This window comes from Urocitellus parryii, chromosome 13, assembly GCF_045843805.1.
Source record: "Urocitellus parryii isolate mUroPar1 chromosome 13, mUroPar1.hap1, whole genome shotgun sequence".
Classification (NCBI taxonomy): Eukaryota; Metazoa; Chordata; class Mammalia; order Rodentia; family Sciuridae; genus Urocitellus; species Urocitellus parryii.
The window spans coordinates 36,100,216-36,105,849 of record NC_135543.1 but is presented as its reverse complement, the minus strand read 5'-3'; positions in this window follow the sequence as shown (position 1 = coordinate 36,105,849).

Genomic DNA, 5,634 nt, shown 5'->3' with positions numbered 1-5,634 from the left:
GATTCTGCTGGTTGATGATGTTAAATTCTTCTATAGTCTTGCTAATTTTCTGTCTAGTTGTTCTATGAATTGTTAAGAGAAGGATGTCAAATTCTCCAAATATATCTGTGGATGTATCTATTTCTACTTTCAGTTCTTTGAGTTTTTGCTTCACAGATTTTGCAGTTCTGTTGTTTGGTACATCCAAAGTAAGATTGCTATATATTCTTGGTGCATCAACTCTTTTCTCATCAGTGTCTCTATCACTGGCAATCTTCTTTGCTCTGAAGTCTGTTTTATCTGATACCATGGCCACACTTTTATTTCAAATAAGTTTTGCATGGTATATCTTTTTCCATTCTTTTACTTTTAATATTACACCTAATATTGTCATATTGGAAATGACTTTCTTAAACACAGACTATAGTTGAGATAATTTAAAAATACAACCTGCTACTCTTTGTCTTTTAATCAATATGTCTAGGTAATTTTCATTTAACGTAATGATTATTACGTTAGGATTAAGCCTTCCATTTTAATTTTTTTTCCTGATGTTTCCTATGCTTTTAATGTCTTGGTTGTCATTTTCTTGTAGGTTTTAGACTCCCATTTTTATTTACCTTCTAGAGTTTTAATTTTCTTGTAGTGTTTTTTTTTTAAATGTATCTCTGTGTGGTATTTTTAAAGCATTTGTCCAGAGTATTACAACGAATGTATTTAAGATCCTGGTCTACTGATGTTAATATTTTTTCAGCTCAAGGTGTGTGTTAGGTTTTTAACATTCATCCTTTTTCATTGTATTATGAATGTGTTTATGAGATGTTGAGATAAGAAACAGAGTTCTGATTATTTACCTTACAAAAAAAATAACAAATGTGTGCTTTTCCTGTGTTCTTAGGACAGTGTGATGAGAGCCAGGTCAAGTGTGCTTACACACACAAAGTCTGGATGGTAAGTGGGAACACAGAAAAGACCATCTTGGCCATTTACGCACAGGAGAAAGAGGCAGCGCCTCCCCACAGCTTCTGAAAGTGTTTCCTTTGATTTGCTTCCTTACAGGGCTTTGAATTGAATAAATATCTCCAAGGGTCGCATAAGCCCAGCGTCTTGGCTTCTACAAAGAACAAATGTCTCTGTGTTCTAGGTTGGATCCCTTTAGAAATCTCACCATCTTGGAAAGTACTGCAGTTGCCTAGGCGCCTATCCTGCATAGTAGCTCTTTTGGCTCTTGGAGAGGTAAGAGAAAGCTCACAGGATGGAGGCAATAGCTCTGCCATTAGGAAAACACATGACTACAAAATAATCTTAATAATATGTGGAAAGGATATGTTCCTGGGGGAAGCAGAAATAGACATTCTCTAACTTTACTGAATATTAATTTCTGAATTTCTGATGCCTGAGGTTTTTTACAGGAACACTGATAATCCAGGGAAGATTTATTTTCCCACAAAACTCTTAATTCTCCCCCATTTATGCATGTCTTCACTATTTCCTAAACATATCTGGAGAACCATGTCAGAAAATAGTAATGTTTGCCTCAATCATCAAACTCAAGAAAATGAAAAACCTATTATAGTTACTCACATTTCAGTTTTTTCTTTATTTTCCCCCATCTGATGTTTCAAGGATCCTTAGTATTTTTTTCCTTTGTATTATTTTTAAAAAGCTTTGTTATGATTCACATCTTGTACAACTTACCCATCTAATGTCTTCAGTTGAGTGGGTTTGGTGTATTTACTGTCATGCAACCATCCATGCACTCAATTTTGGAACATTTTCATCACTGCAAATGGAAGCCCCATCTCTTTAGCTGTCACCCCCTAATCTGTTTCTTTCTCTTTCCCGTCAGTCCTAGGAAAGCTCTAATTTAGTTTCTCTCTATACACAGTTTCCTATTATGGACATTTCATATAAATGGAATGTTGCGATGTGTGATGTCCTGTGATTGACTTCTTTCATATAGAAAAATGTTTTTAAGGTCCGTCCTTATTCCACTGTGGGAATGTGCCGCACAATGATTGCCATACACTCATGGGCTGATGGACATTAAGTTGTTTTCACATTTGGATATTATTGTTAGGGGACAAACAGATGAGGATAGTGAGAACATGAAGTTAAGAGAATAATTCTATAAAATGGGCCCACTGTGCTGACCCCCACATGCTTTCTTTTCCAAGAAGCAATTCACCTGCAGCCCTGCCTGGCCTAAGTGGACAGAATATGTCACATTCCTCAGCAAACTACCTGTTAACTGCAGGAGAAATGAAAGCCCAAGATAATGTCCATGAGAGGAAACCAGGAGATTTCGTGATCAGATCCTGAAACTAAGAAATAAGAATAGTTCCTCCAAACCATAAATCTAGAATGTATGGTGAAGAATCCAATTAGAACCAGTCAGCATGGGCCAGGGTGACCTAGAGTTGCCATGACAGTAGGTACTTAAAAGTCTGATATCATCCTCCTGTCAATCAAAAGTCAAGAGGTGGACCTGGGCAGGACTCTCTGGAGACTTCTCTGGGATCCCCAATAAAACTGGAATGCAGGACAATGTCCCTCTCCTCTCTTGCTGAGAGCCATTGCCAAGTAGGAATGACGCATCGAAATTTCCTTGCCAGTGTACCCCATGTTGCTTAGAGGAAGGACTCTCCATTGTGGAAATGGGCTTGTCTTAGACTCAGGTCATTTGCAGTGACATTGCATGTATGCTTGAGTAAGGTGACCTTGCTCAAGGACCAGGGTGGATCCGGGTTTAGGGCGGATCAGGTTTTAGGGAGTATCCCTCTCCTTGGGTTTAGGGCGGTTCCAGGTTTAAGGTGTATCCTGCCGGGAATAAGGCGTATCCTGCTGATTAGAGCCTGGTGGAGTTCGTGGATTTTGCCCAGAACATGAATTTCCCCAGAACGTGATTGTAGAGTGCCGGTGTGAGTTCGGGAATAAAGAATTGCTGTTTGAATCTACAAGGCTGTGAGTGGCTCGTGATTTTGTGCCCAGCCAGACTGTGGCACTCTCTGAAAAGACACACTCTCTCCCTTGATAGTAACCCCTTCCCCTTTTCTATCCCTTTAATAAATTCATTCCTGTTCCTCAGTGACATGTCTGAAATCTTTCTGACTTGATTGCAAGAATCGAAGTTTGGTGGGTAGGGGGGTCCTTATTATTGTCTGTTTCTCCGCAACTGTATTATGAATAATACTTCTATAAACATTCATGCACAGATTTTGTGTGAACATATGCTTGCATTTTTCTTGGGTATGTACATCGGTGTGCAATTGCTGGGTCATATGGTAGCTGTAAATATAACATTTTGAGGAACTGCCAAATTGTTTTTTGAAACAGCTATATCCTTTTATATCCCCACTATCACTATTGAAAGTTCTAATTTCCCTACATCCTCTTCAACATTTGTTATTGTCTATCTTTTTCTATCTTAGCCATCCTTATATAAGCATGGCATGGTATCTCACTGTAGTTTTGATTTGAATTTTCCTCATGGCTAATAAGGTTGAGCTTCTTTTCCTCTGTTTATTGGCCATTTGTATTCACATCCTTTGACCATTGGGGGGAAAATATGATTATAGTGTAAGAGTTTTTTATATATGATAAATACAAGTCCTTCATCTGATACATGATTTGAAAAAAAAAATTTCCCACTATGTGAGCTAATGTTTTCACTTTCTCGATGATACTCTTTTTAAGTACAAACATTTGAAGTTTTGATGAAATGCAATCTATCTATTTTTTCTTTGGTTGCTATGCTATTAGTGTCATATTTAAGAAACTATTGCCAAATCCAAAGTCACAAAGATTTACTCCTATGTTTTCTTCTAGGAGTTTAATAGTTTTAGTTCTGAAATTAAGATATTTGCTCTTTTTTGATTTTATGTATGAAATAAGGTATGGGATCAAGAGGCATTCGTTTTTCATTATTTTCTTTCTGTTTAAAGAACTTCTTTTCATCATTCTTATAGGGTAGTTCTGTGGGCAAGGAAATCTCTTAGTTTTTCCTCCATCTGTGAATGTCTTGATTTATCCTGCATTCCTAAAGCATATTTTCACCGGGTACAGAATTCTGGGTTGACAGTTCTTTTCTTTTTGAACTTGAAAAATGTTGTGCCACTTCCTCTGGCCTCTGTGGTTTCTGATGAGAAAATTGCTGTCATTTGAATTGTTTTTCCTTTATAGGCCAGGTGTCATTTTTCTCTCACTGATAAGAATTCTTTGTCTTTGGTTTTCAGAATTTTGATTTTGATCTGCCTTGACATAGCTTTCTTTGGGTTTATCTGGTTTGATATTTGCTCAGCTTCTTGAATCTGTAGGATCATATCTTTTCCCAAATTTAGAATTTTTTAAACACTTTTTCAGTCCCACAAATTCTCATCACTTTTTGCAACTCCAGAGACAAAAGTGTTGGCTTTTTTTGTTATAATTTCCACAGGTCTCTAAGGCTCTGTTTTATTTTTTTCCTGTTATTTTTCTTTGATCTGGTTCTTAATTTCTTTCCCCCTGAGTTCTCTCTATTCTGCTGTTGAACCCATCCAGTGAACTTTTTTCTTTTTTGGTTCCAGGGATTGAACCCAGGATATTTAACCACTGAGCCACATCCCCAGCCCTTTTTTTGTATTGTATTTAGAAACAGGGTCTCGCTGAGTTGCTTTGGGTCTTGTTAAATTGCTGAGGTTGACTTTGAACTTGCGATCCTTTTGCCTTAGTCTTCTAAACTGCATGTGCCACCATGTCCAAACATTCAGTGAACATTTTATTTCAGCTATTATAAATTTTTAGTTAAAATATTCCTGTTTGATTCATTTTTATATCTCCTATTTCATTCCTCAGGCTTTTTATTTATTTGCTAAAGTGCATAAATGTGGGGCTGGGGATGTGGCTCAAGCGGTAGCGCGCTCGCCTGGCATGCGTGCAGCCCGGGTTCGATCCTCAGCACCACATTCAAACAAAGATGTTGTGTCCGCCAATAACTAAAAAAAAAATAAATATTAAAAATTCTCTCTCTTTCTCTCTCTCTCTCTCTCTCTCTCCCTCTCTCTTTAAAAAAAATAAAGTACATAAATGTATGTATTAAATAAATGCATATATGTATACATATGCATATATTATATATATACATATGTGTGTATATATGTGTATATATATATATATATATATATATATATATATTCATATTCTTTTACTTATTTCAAGCATGTTCTTAATGGCTCACTGAAGTATTTTTATATGGCTGTTCTAAAATCCTTCTCAGATAATTCTGAAATGTGGGTTGTGTCAGAGTTGGTCTGTTAATTTTTCTCATTCAAGTTAGAATTTTCCTTGGGGTGACAAGTGATTTTCGTCTTGGACATTTTGGGTATTATGAGACTCTAGATCTTGATTAAATTTTCTTTTTAGCATGCATTCTCTGACCCTGTGCCAGTAGGGATGGAATTTTCCTCACTCAGCCTCCATTGACCCAATGGAGAGGAGACAGCCACCTCATTCCTGCTGGGTCTGGTGGCAATTCAGACACCTCAAGTGGCCGCCTCTGATACCTCCCTGCTACACTGGGCCACTGGCAGAAGTCTAGCCTTCCCACTTGGATTTTGTTGACAGAGATGGGGTGGGTCAGCGTTTTCTATTTAGCTGGAGTAAAACAGTTTTCATGGG